The sequence below is a fragment of the Hemicordylus capensis genome, chromosome 13 (assembly GCF_027244095.1).
Source record: "Hemicordylus capensis ecotype Gifberg chromosome 13, rHemCap1.1.pri, whole genome shotgun sequence".
Classification (NCBI taxonomy): Eukaryota; Metazoa; Chordata; class Lepidosauria; order Squamata; family Cordylidae; genus Hemicordylus; species Hemicordylus capensis.
This window is the reverse complement of record NC_069669.1, coordinates 20,687,330-20,700,036: the sequence shown is the minus strand read 5'-3', so window position 1 is coordinate 20,700,036 and position 12,707 is coordinate 20,687,330. Positions and strand designations below refer to the sequence as shown.

The window sequence follows — 12,707 nt, the reverse complement described above, 5'->3', positions numbered from 1 at the left end:
CCAAAGACAGTCTGAATTGTCACAATATCCAGTCGGTCAAACCAAGTCCAAGTTGAATTCCACAAACGGTGTCCAAACAGTCTGTAGTCAAAGCACAGTCAAAACAAGCAGGAACACAGCTGGGTTGCTCACCAAAGCACAATGTTGCTACCAGCAATGCGGCTGATGCGACGCCATCTTAAATAGGCTGAAGCCATGTGCTTTCAATCATGGGTCCCTGACTCAGCAGCTCTCCTTGTTAGTCGAGCCGGTCTGCACGTGCATCTCCTTATCTCCTCCTGTCTCTTCGACTGACACCTCTCTACAGCTGAGATAGGCTCTGCCTCCTCCACAGGAGCTGTCACACTAGGCTCCGTCTCCTTTTCAATGTCCCGTGAGTCGGTTCCACTCGCCTCTGCAAATTCTTGCCTTTGAGGTTACTGCACTCCCTCCTCCGCTGTCACACTGCCTGTCTCCTCCTCATCCTCGGAATCCGACAGCATGCCCCTGACAATCTGCAGAAGGTCCCAGGTTTGCTCCCTGGTGACAAATGCAGGTAGACCCAGGAGAGACTCCTGCCCGAAACATTATTGAGCTGCTGCTGGTCAATGTAGACAATTACTGAACTAGATGGACCAGGGGTCTGACATGGTATAAGGACGCTTGCTATGATCCTATACCTCTGTGGGTGGAACTGTAGCTCAGTGGTAGAGCATCTGTTTGGCATGAAGAAGGTCCCAGGTTCATTCCTTGGCAGCATCTCCAGGAAGGGCTGGGAGAAACTCCTGCCTGAAACCCTGGAGCGTGACTGTTTAGTGAGGGTCTTTACTTAGCTCAGTGGTAAAGGACCTGCTATATAAGATGTCTGAACTTTAAGCCACTCTATTTGGATAAACGGCTTTGATCTTTTAACGTTTATAATAAGGACACCACACTATTTAGAAAAAACATGTGCCACTGAGTGAAAAGGGGACCTTGGAAATATTGTGAAAATAAATTGACTCTGAAGGCACTATGTCCTCATGAGAACAATACATGGGAAGTCACCGAGGAAGACTACGAGTCGAAATGCGTCTGACTTTATAAGGATCTATAAGGACTCAAACTCACTTGGAACCACAAGACTACACTATCTAGTCAACATATGTCTGAGGACTTTTATGATACGTGAACTAACTACCTAACCAGCATATGAATGAGGACTTTTAATACATTATGACTTTTCAAAGACAATCCTTGTTAAGTTTTAAGTCATTTTATGCAGCACTTTTATTATTAAACTACCCATTTATATTTGTATCTTTTGTAATTATATATTATTAACCTAGGACCATATTAACAGTTTTTCCTGATCTTTTGTATTGCCTTGGTATACCTTTGGTTTATCTTTTGGATCAGGTTCACACCCTGCTTTGTTTGTGTATCATGTTTATTTGAAGAAGCTCCAAAACCCCTGTCTAAAGCTCTAGAGGGCATCTGCCAGTCAATACTGAACTATAATAATATTTGTTTGTTAGTTTATTTATAATATTTTATACTGCCTGATATATGTACATCTCTAGGCGGTGTACAAAATTTAAAATATTTAAACATCACAGAATAAAATACACGACACAATAGAAACAAGAGAATAAAATAGTTATTAAAACAAGTTTTTTAAAATTAAAATTCATTCTAACTAAAAGCCTGTGAAAACAGGAGAGCCTTGAAGGTCTTTCTGAAAAGAAACAGAGATGCTCTTATTTCAGAAGGGAGCGAGTTCCAGAGAAGGCCCGGTCCTAAGCTGCCACCAGATGAGTTGGGGGCAATCGTAACCAGACCTCTCCAGAAGATATGGACAATATTTCACTAGATTGGCCTGTGAGCATGTAGTCGTTTAGTGGTCAAGGGTCCCATTTCACTCCCAGGCAGCATCTCCAAATAGGGCAGGAAAAGACTCCTGCCTAAAACCTTGGAAAGATGCTACTAGTCAGTGTAGACAACACTGAGCTAGATGGACCAATGGTCTGACTCAGTAGAAGGCACCTTCCGATGTTCCTATGCTTTGAAACTGGCTCACTTCTTGGGAGGCTAGTCTTGCTTCTTCTATAATTCATTTTTAGGCTTTGGGAGGAGACTGTTTCATTTCAGAGAGGGTTTTTGATGTATGAAGCTATTAACTTTTGTTTACCTTATTCATTTTTGTGACATTTATTGATTTCGACCTGTCTATTATGTTTCAGTGTTTTATCAGCTGATGTACCACGCAAGGCTATCCAGATATTGTTGCCAGCCCAATAACTGATGTACCATGCAACACATGTTGTGCAACACAAGTTGCACATATTCTAAATGCAAAAATGGTGCAAATGTCACACAAGAGTAATCTTATTATTTCCAATGGACTTACTCTTGTGTAACATCATTTGCACAATTTGTGTGTGTGACTGGGCTGAAATACCTTGCTTCTGGGAAGATCATCTGCTTGCTTGCATGCATGGAGAAGGTCCCCAATTCCCTCCCTGGTGGCATCTCCAAGATAGGTCTAAGAGAGATCCCTGCCTGCAACCTTGGAGAAACCGCTGCCAGTCTGGGTAGACAATACTGAGCTAGATAGACCAATGGCCTGACTTGGTATGGCAGCTTCCTATGCTCCTGTGTTCTTAACCCACTCCACATGATCAAAAATGGGGTAGGATCCTTACTTCCCTCAAGTGCTGGGTACGAGATCTTCATAAGTGAGCAGCCAGTGTGAGCAGAGAAAGAGTGAGTGGGCATGAATACAAGCTAACTTCATCCCTTCTCTTATGGGTGCTGAAATTGGGAGTGAAACTCAGTTGAAATCTCAGCAGTGACATGCTCCACATGACTGAGGTGACTAGGTTTATTTTGCTAAGTTTCCCGCTCTAAGCAGGGCTGGTTTCTGAAAAAGGGAGTAGGCCATCTAAAGTCTGTTTATACTTTTATTTTGGTGGCTAAACTAGCCAGATGCCAAGATAAACCTCATTAGTTTCAGCTGCAACAACAGACATGTTGTGGCTGTACATATACTCTGACCTGTCGACCTCCATGTCCTCCTGATTTCATTTCAGTGCAGCATTTTGCAATCTGATTCAGAGCAAACTGCTGAAGATGACATTCTGTCCTGAAGAGCCCCTCACTGTGTTCCAAGCACTGACGCACGTGGGCGATGTCTAAAGGGCCTGATTTCAGTTTGTTTACTTATTTATCACATTTATACACTGCCCTCTTTGCAGATGAGAACTCAACAACAATTAACACCTTAAATCGTATAAAACAAATTGAAATAACCATCTGCAGAACTTTAAAAACATGAAAAACAAACAAACTGATAAAATCAGTGCGTTTTCAAGAGTCGCTTAAAAGCAGCCAGAGATGGGTAGATTCTGATTTCGTTTGGGAGTGTGTCCCAGAACCCTGGGGCAACCCTAGAGAAGTTTTGGTTTTGGGTCGCCACCAAACGAGCTGGTGGTAACCACAACCGGACTTCCCTGGTGATCTTAATAGGTGGAAGGTGCTCTCATGAATAATTCATTAAAGAGAAGGTGCTCTCAAATATGATGATGTCATAGGCATGTTTTCTGATATCCCCACTTCCCAACCCCTCTCGGCCAAGCCCATCAAGGTATGATCTATGTGTGGAAACTAGGATCCAGCTCTCCCTTCGTGTGTTAACTGAACCGCCTTTGCTGTCATCCCAACCGGACTTGAAACAATTGTGACGTAGTTACCTATCACCTGAGACCCTCTGGTCCTAGATGGTGGTGGCAATTGGAAAATAGTTTACAATGGAACCAAGAATGGTGATGGAGCCATAGTTCAGTGGTAGAGCCTCTGTTTCGCAAGCAGAAGGTCCCAGGTTCACTCTCTGGAAGCATCTCCAGGTAGGATCGTGAAAGATTCCTGCTTGAAACCTTGGAGACCTGTTGTAGACAGTAATGAGCTAGATGGACCAAGGGTCTGACTTGGTATAAGGAAGCTTGCTATGATCCTATACCTTTGCAGGTGGAACTGTAGCTCAGTGGTGGAGCATCTGCTTGGCATGCAGAAGGTCCCAGGTTCAATCCCTGGCAGCATCTCTAGGTAGGGCTGGGAGAGACTCCGGCCTGAAACCTTGGAGAGCCGCTGCCAGTCAGTGTAGGCAAGACAACTTGATGAACCAATGGTCTGACTCAGGAAAAAGCAGATCACTATGGACCTCCCCTTAAGTCTTCTGCAGATTTTTGTGAAGCCAACATCTCGGCGGGTTATGAATACAACAAATATTCATGAACCGCTTTTCAACAAAAGTCCTCAAAGCGGCTTACGTAGATATAGAATAAATAAATAAAGATGGCTCCCTGTCCCCAAAGGGCTCATGAGCTAAAAAGAAACAGAAGATGGACACCAGCAACAGCCACTGGAGGGATGCTGTCCTGGGGATGGATAGGGCCAGTTGCTCTCCCCCAGCTTAACATAAAGAGAATCACCACTTTTAAAAGGTGCCTCTTTGCTTAGTTAGCATGGGTTTTCTCAAGTCTGCCAGTACCTCCTTCTTGCTCGCAGGTGCCGGGCAAGAGATGATAACATTTCCAGCTCTTTTGGAAATTGATATAAGATTACAATAAAAGCCATTGAGGAGGAAGCTTCTTGCAACTGCTTCTGTACCATTGCTAGGCACCGAGCTTTAATCTACAGCCATGGCATGGGATCCACCAGCTATGTTTAAAGGCCTTGATCAAACAGAGCTCCTCTGTCAACCTGGAAACCGCAACAAATTAATCTCGCTGGGCAGCCAAGATGGAGTTGGCTCCACCGCCACAGAGGGCAAACGTCGTCCTCTCGAGAAGGCAGATAAAATGCCATCCAGTCTCCCCAGCTGTGCGTGATTGTGTTGCTTTTATCTTTCGGGACAATGGTCTGTAGCGAAAAGCTTAGGGACAGATCTTAAAACCTGCTGAATAGAAAGATTTCCATTCGCTAGCATCGGATTTGAACCGGGCTCTACGAAAAGCTCCCCGTGCTGTGGAAACCAATCCTTCCGACAAGAGATTTTCTTCACAATGGGTTTCTGAGAACAAGAGACAGGAATGCGGCTGCTTCTGTACAGAATGGAGATTCTGCCGAATGGGTGGAAATGAATACGTCCATCTGGTTTGCAGTGAAAGGAAAAAGATGGACAGAAGAGGATGCAAAGGTCAAGAAGGTACTTCAGTGTCACAAGTCCTGTACCTTATGCAAAATGAATTAACACAGGAACGGAATGACTCTAGAACAACTGGTTTAGGGGAGCAAAGGGGTGTAGTGGTTGAGAGCCAGCGTGGTGTAGTGGTTAGAGTGCTGGACTAGGACCGGGGAGACCCGAGTTCAAATCCCCATTCAGCCATGATACTAGCTGGGTGACTCTGGGCCAGTCACTTCTCTCTCAGCCCAACCTACTTCACAAGGTTGTTGTGAAAGAGAACTCACGTATGTAGTACACCGCTCTGGGCTCCTTGGAGGAAGAGCAGGATATAAATGTAATAATAATTAATAAAAGGGGTGGCAAAGAACATTATTGGGGGGGAGTGAGGATTTCGCTACTAGAGATGTGCATGAAATGAATTTTTGATTCATTTTGAATTCAAATTGAATTCTGAAAATTCTTTTCAAATTCAAATCAGATTTGAATTGGGTCTAAAAAATTCAATTCAACCCCATTTCGGCACCTTTTTAACTAATCAGGGGGCCTGAATAGTTTCAAAGAGGTGCCAAATGGCTCTCAAATTGAATTCAAATTGAATTTTGAAAATTCATTTCAAATTCAAATTGAATTGACCTTTTAAGGGGTGATTTGATTCAAATTTGAATCACTCGAATCACCCAGATTCAAACTGAATCAATCCAAATCCAAATCAATTTGCACATCCCTATTGGCAACCCCTTGGACCTATCCCTGACACAAGGGGTGGGGAATAATGGGACCACAGCTCTTATTTTCTAGCCATCCCATAACAAATTGTTCTAAGGATGGCTCACAACAGTAAACAGTAAAAATGATCCATTAAAAAACACAACACGATACAAACAAATTCCAACAGAAAATACAAAATACAATACAAAACGTTTTAAAACCTTTTTAAAAAATCAGTTTTAAAAAGCCCGAGTGAACAGAGATGTCTTCACAGAGATGTCTAAAAGAACAAAGTTAAGACACCAGGTGAGCCTCACTGGAGTCGGGATGCCACTACTGAAAAGGCCATATCCCTGGTAGCTACCTGCCTCACCTGATTCGGCAGGGGCACTTGGAGCAGAGCCTCCGAAGAAGATCCTAAGGTCCGGATAGGCACATATGGAGCTAGTAGGGCACTTTCTCAGGTAACCTGGTTGCAAGCTATTTAGGGCTTTGAAGGTTAGAACCAGCACTTTGAATTGAGCCTGGAACTGGACTGGGATGATATGATCAAAACACCCAAACCCTGTTAATAATCTTGTGGCCCTGTTTGGACCAACTGCAGTTTCTAGACCTAGATATCAAGAAGGACTGGGTATCTGATGCAGAGAACTAGATTTGTGACACAGTGCAGAGCCCATGATTACCCATCTTTCCCATTAATTTCAAAAAATGATCCACAACACTTAGCGAGCTATTAAAAACTCCAATTTATTTGTCTTATTAACAGCATAGCTCATAAACCTAGTTAAAGATCTCTGGCCTCACTTTTATATGAGGTCAACACTCATTTCTGACTTAGTTCAGTTTCGTTTGGCTGTTAGGATTATCTTTTGACCCATTTCAATTTGTTCCCCCCACATCACCAGAATAGTTGTCCTCTCTTCCATAGTCATAAAACCTGGAAGTTCCGTGAAACATGCTCCATCCTGGATTGCTGCTGTCAGTCAAAGGGGACAAAACTGAGCAAGAGGGACCAATAGTTTAAATAAGAATAAGATGGATTTGTGAACATAGGGATATAAGAACACAGGAAGTACCTTTTACCGAGACAGACCCTTGGTCCATCTAGCTCAGTATTGTCTACACAGACTGGCAGCGGCTTCTCCAAGGTTGCAGGCAGGAGTCTCTCTCAGCCCTATCTTGGAGATGCTGTCAGGGATTGAACCTGGGACCTTCTGCATGCAAAGCAGATGCTCTACAACTGAGCTATGGCCCCATCCCCAAAGGGGAATATCTTACACTGCTGACATGAAGTCACCCATCCAAATGCTAACTAGGGTGGATCCTGCTTAGCAAAGGGGATCATTCAGGCTCGCTACAGCAAGACCAGCTCTGCCCCCCAACCTTTGCAAGCTCTGAATGTGGCCAGAGGTGTACCTAGGTCATTTTGGAGCCTGGACTTAAAGGCTTTTGAAGACCCCTGCCCCGCCCACTGCAAGTTAAGCATCATCCCTCTTCACACACACCCCCCGCGACACACGCAGTATTTTTAACACGTGGGTTCTTGAGGGCACAAACAGCCAATGAATTCACAGGAACGTAAGAATATAGAACAGATATATTTATGCAAATATGCATGAGCAGAAACATTTCAACATGCAACTTAACATCTCCCTATCCCACATATTTCTTCCCCCACTCCCCCTTGGTTTCTGAAGCAGAGGTCAGTCTCGGCCACATGACACAGTGCATGCACACCGCCTAGACTAGAGAGGATTTGGGGGGCCCAGGGGGTGTGGAGGCCCTGGACTTCAGCCTGGAAGTCCAGGGGTAAGAGTGCCTCTGAACATGGTACGGGGGATTGGAAAGGAAGAAAGGTTGCCGACAGCCTCTTCTCTCTCGCCTCATGCTTCTTTCAGGCTTTGCAGGGAGTGTGAGAAAGAGGTGCTCCTGGCCAAGCTTTCAAGCATCAAATCAGTCCTGAAGAGCTCTTCCAAAGGCCTGCTGGTGCCTCAGTAATCTGCCACTGGAGGTGACCACTTCACCTTGCCTCATGAAAGGGTCGCCCCCCCCCCATTCCGAATGGAATCTCCCAGCCCAAATGCAACACGCATTTCTTTTCACCTGTTAAAGACGGGAGCTGTATTTCCGGCACTACGAATCTCGTATAAAGCAACGGTGATTACACACCAGGAGAAAATTGGTATTGTGCCTATTAAATAGGTGCAGTTAGAAGGTACATGCGGGGCGAACCGGCTCCTTATTCTGGCTCGGGCCACCACTGTGCCCCATTGGCAATTCTCAAAAGCTGCGGAATTAATTGTATGCCACGCAAGGTGCTTTCTGTTTTGTCTCTTTGCGACAATTTGCTAGAGACATCTTTTGAACGCCCGCTACAAAGCAGGGGAACAGGACTGTCTCCCCGGCTGTGTCATTCTTCATTGTAATGAGGCAAAAGTGTCACGCTGAACAGTGTGCGTGTGAAATATTATAATACGCTTCAGTTTTATGTCACAGTAAGTCTGTTTCTTAAAAAGGCCCCGATGATACTAAATCCTAAACCTTGTTGACAAGACATCTGTGGGTGAGGCATGTACTATCCTCACGCCCTTCCTATAAGCTGATTATCATATATATTAAAAGGGACCTATTGGAGTCATTTGTATCATATTAAAAAGGGCCATTTTTAACCTCAAAGGGGCATATTTTCTGTTGCAATGTCCAACATACAGAAAAGAAGCAATACACTCCAACCTTTTCATCTCTGTTTTATTTCTCTCAAATGGTTCATTCAAGCAAACCATATAATTAGCTCCTTTCCCACTTAAAATGGTATGCAGCTGTTTTTTAAAATTTTTTATAAAAAAGCAGATCTGATGTAAATAGTAGCTCACGTACCATGCAAGGCAAGGTGAGTTTGCTAAAGAACCCAGCTGTTACCACCGCTGAAAATCACATTATCCCAATGCGGCATTGTGTGATTGTGTTTGTACACCTTTAAGCCAGAGCAGAAGAGTGAGGTTACTCAACCACCACTGACGATGTGATGCAACATTGCTGTTCCACGCCGTGTAAAGTTGTGGTTCCATGCTAGGGATCACGAGGAATAGGCCGGTGCCAGGGACAGGGACTGGATGTTCCGATACACCTTCCCCTTCTGCACCACGTGGGGGTGGACATTTCTGGTGCAATGCCATTGCCAATAAGCACCATGCAATACTTGCTGGGTCTCGTGCAGAGGGTCATAAGAGCATAAGAACAGCCCTGCTGGATCAGGCCCAAGGCCCATCTAGTCCAGCATCCTGTTTCCCACAATGGCCCACTAGATGCCTCTGGGGAGCCCACAGGCAAGAACTGAGGGCATGCCCTCTCACTTGCGGTTGCTCCACTGCAAATGGTATTGAGAGGCATCTTGACTCTTAAACTGGGAGGGGGCTTATAGCCCTCAGACTAGTAGACATAGATAGATCTGTCCTACATGAATTTGTCTAAGCCTCCTTTAAAGCCATCCAATCTGGTGGCCATCACCACATCCCTTGGCAGAAATGTCTGTAGATTCCTTTGTATTGGAATTCCTTTGTAGCCTCTATTCCTATACGTTTGAGGATGGAGCCATCGCTTAGTGGCAGAGCATTTGCTTTGCATGCAGATGGTCCAGCCCTCCTGGCATCACCCGGGAAAGACTTGTGTCTGAAACCCTGGGGAGCTGCTGCCAGTCAGAGTAGGCAATACTGAACTAGAGGGACCAACAGCCTGACTCAGTATAAAGCAGCTTCGTCTGTCATCCTTCCTTTCCAGATTTGTTTTGATCAACTCCCATTCATTTTGCTCGGCACTGAGCACATCACGGAAGAATCCTCCGGAAGCAGAGTTTTCTCAGGCACTGATGGCTCCTTGCCCCCTAGAAATCAGTTAAAAACCTGTCCTACAACCTGTTCCTTTCCCCGCTCGGCTTCTCGTAAGCCCCGCAGAGTGCACAAAGCCATCCGCACAGCAGCTCAGAGCTGTGCATTCAGCCTGGCCATTATCTTCATGTGCGCCGAACTTTGCAGGACTCTGCCCGTAGGTCCGCTCTGTCTGCCTCTCCGGCTGCCAGCCAGCAGAATGTCCGCCTCACCGCTGAGGGGATGAATCAGGTTCACAGAGCATGTGATTTCCAGCTGGGAGGTTAGACATACGATTTCCCAGAAGCAGCGGGGGTGGCTGCCTCTCCCCTTAATGGCAGCTTCTCGATGGCACTGAAATGGCCAGAAGAGCCGAAGAGGCAGGGAGAGCATTTTGTCAGGTTGCGGGGATGTCATATTTAAGGAGGAAACAAAGGGTGGGTTGAACAGGGTGAGGAATGGGGAGGCTGGTCTGGGTGGGACCAGGGGTCAGAGGGGTGGCATGTCCCTGTTTGCTAGGAAACGGCTTCCCAAGTCTGTGTGATAGCCTTTGAAAGTGGTTTGGAAACACCAAATGACAGCAGTGTCATGAGCATAGGAACATAGGAAGCTGCTTTGCGGAGTCTGACCCTTGGTCCATCTCGCTCAGGATTGTCTACCCAGACTGGCAGCAGCTTCTCCAGTGTTACAGGCAGGAGTCTCTCTCATCTTGGGGATGCTGCCAGGGAGGGAACTTGGGACCTTCTGCATGCAAGCAGGCAGATGCCTCGGGGACTATCTTACAGTGCTTCGGTCTCAGAGGCAAGATGCTTCTAAATGCCAGTTGCAGGTGGGCAACAGCAGGAGAGGGGGCATACCCTCAGCTCTTGCCAGTGGGCTTCCCAGAGGCATCTGGTGGGCTACTGTGTGACACAGGATGCTGGCCTAGATGGGCTGCCTTGGGTCTGATCCTGCAGGGCTGCTCTTATGTTCTTAAATGTTGACTGCCATGCTGTGCAATGTTCCTCCTAGGGATGTGTGAACTGGCTCAACTTTGAGCCAGATTGACCTTGAACCGGTCCGGCTCGAGGGTTTGTCCTTGAGCTGGCTCGGCCCCAGTTTGACTTGAGATTGAGCCGAACCCCCCCTGGCCACCTCGGGGTTGGTTTGGGGGTTCAAACGTCATTTTATTTTAAAGGACTCACCGCCTCTGAGGGAGGGTGTTTCCAGCTGTTCCTCTTCCCCCCCCTCCGGTGACCTCCCACAAGTCTTGAAATGGCCTGGTTTGGTCAGTTTTCTGCCCATTCTGGGCTTTTGTATACTGGCGATGGCCATTTTGGAGGCTGCTGGGCATGCCCGATGGCCATCTTCATGACTGGTCACGAAGATGGCCACTGGGCATGCACGGTGGCCTCCAAAATGGCTGCTGCCACTAGGCCCAGAATAGGGGGACACACCACCTGAACCAGGCAGTTTTGAGACTGGGGGGAGGCTGGCGGTGGGAGGGGAAACTGCTGGAGACACCCCTCCCCCCACGGCTGTGGTGGCGCCCCCGCCCCACAGAGGTGGTGAGTCCTTTTTAATTTTAAAAAAAACCTTTCAAACCCTCGAACTGGCTCGAATTTGAGCTGAGCTGGGAGTGTGTGTTCAGGGGTGCACAAAACCCAACACGCCCGGTTCAGTTCGAGTCCAGTTTGGACTTGAACCGAACCAGGCAAACCGGTTTTGTGCACATCCCTAGTTCCTTCAGCCTTTTAATGGGAAGTGTGCACAGCAGAGCCAGCCAGAGGAATGCTTGAGATTCCCCAGCAAGGACTTGGCATGCCACACTTTGCAGAAGTGCACAGGAGGGGAAAGCAGCACCACATCAACAAATCGGAAGGACAGAAACAGGAACGCGGCAGTTTATTAAGGAGTCGATCCCAACATGCTTTGGGTAGAACTCTTCTTCAGGGGAAGGGGTTTACTTAGCAGTCAGCTAAGCTGCTTAGAAGTTGAGCATTCTGCATTGTAAACCACTTCCCCGAAGAAGAGTTGTACTCAAAACGTGTCAGGATCTACCCTTTAATAAACCGCTACTGTACTGTTCCCCTTTTCTCTCCGTGCCATACTTTGTGCAGCACTGGGTTTAGCCCTCCTAGCTTTGGCCAGTATCATCTCTAGCCCAGACGCATACTTGACTTGTTCGTCCCTGGTGTAAAAGGTGATCTTTGGATCACTGAAAAAGTGATCCAATCTTTCCACGCTAGATCGGACATCTGTCGTATCGTGGCCCTATAAACACCGGCTTTCTTCCAGCATAGGGCACACACTATTACAAATAGAAAATCCACTGGGAAAAGCGGGTTTGGGGTTAGGGTCAGGGTTAGGGCCATTGGAAATGAGCATGCAACTGGCTTTGCACAATTCGTTGCACAACCCACCGTGCAACTGCCTTTTCACAATTCTCGTGTTGTGCACAAGAGTGCTCTTGAGCTATAGCACACATGAGCCATTGAAAGGCAGGCGGAATATTGCACAGAATGTCGGCCTTTAAAACACACACACACAAGCAAGCAAGCAAACGGTGACATCACCCCTTCCTCGCAGGAGAACGGTGGGCATAATAGAGACACCACCAGAGGTGACAAGCCCATTCTCCACAATCTTCCGTCGCAAGCAGCGATCACAAGGCGGCTTTCATGCCTGCCCCAGTGTGTCCTTCTGCTTTTGGAGGCAGCGCGGGAAGCAGCGAGATCCCACCGATACCAGCGTGTCCTCGCTAATGACAAACTCAGCCAAGCATGGGTTCCCTTCTCCCGCTGCCCTCTGCAGTGGTTATCTCCAGAATGGAGTGCAAACAGGAAGGGGGGGGGGGAAGTCTAATCTCTTATTTTATTTTTTAAAAGAAAATAAAGACATAGCAAGATTACTTCAACCCCCACCCTTCGCCCCAGCTGGCTTAAACCTGAAGAGAGCATAAATAAAACAGCCTTTGTTTCCAAAGAGGAATGGGAACGTTGGCAGTCGCT

At 46.6% G+C, this 12,707-nt stretch overlaps 1 non-coding gene across 1 annotated transcript; it reads left to right on the top strand.

Annotated features, from left to right (window-relative positions):
- Positions 1–3,983: 3,983 nt before the first annotated feature.
- On the top strand, positions 3,984–4,058 carry TRNAA-GGC (transfer RNA alanine (anticodon GGC)). Its single transcript has one exon. It is a non-coding gene; the product is annotated as a tRNA-Ala (tRNA).
- The last annotated feature ends 8,649 nt before the right edge of the window (positions 4,059–12,707 follow it).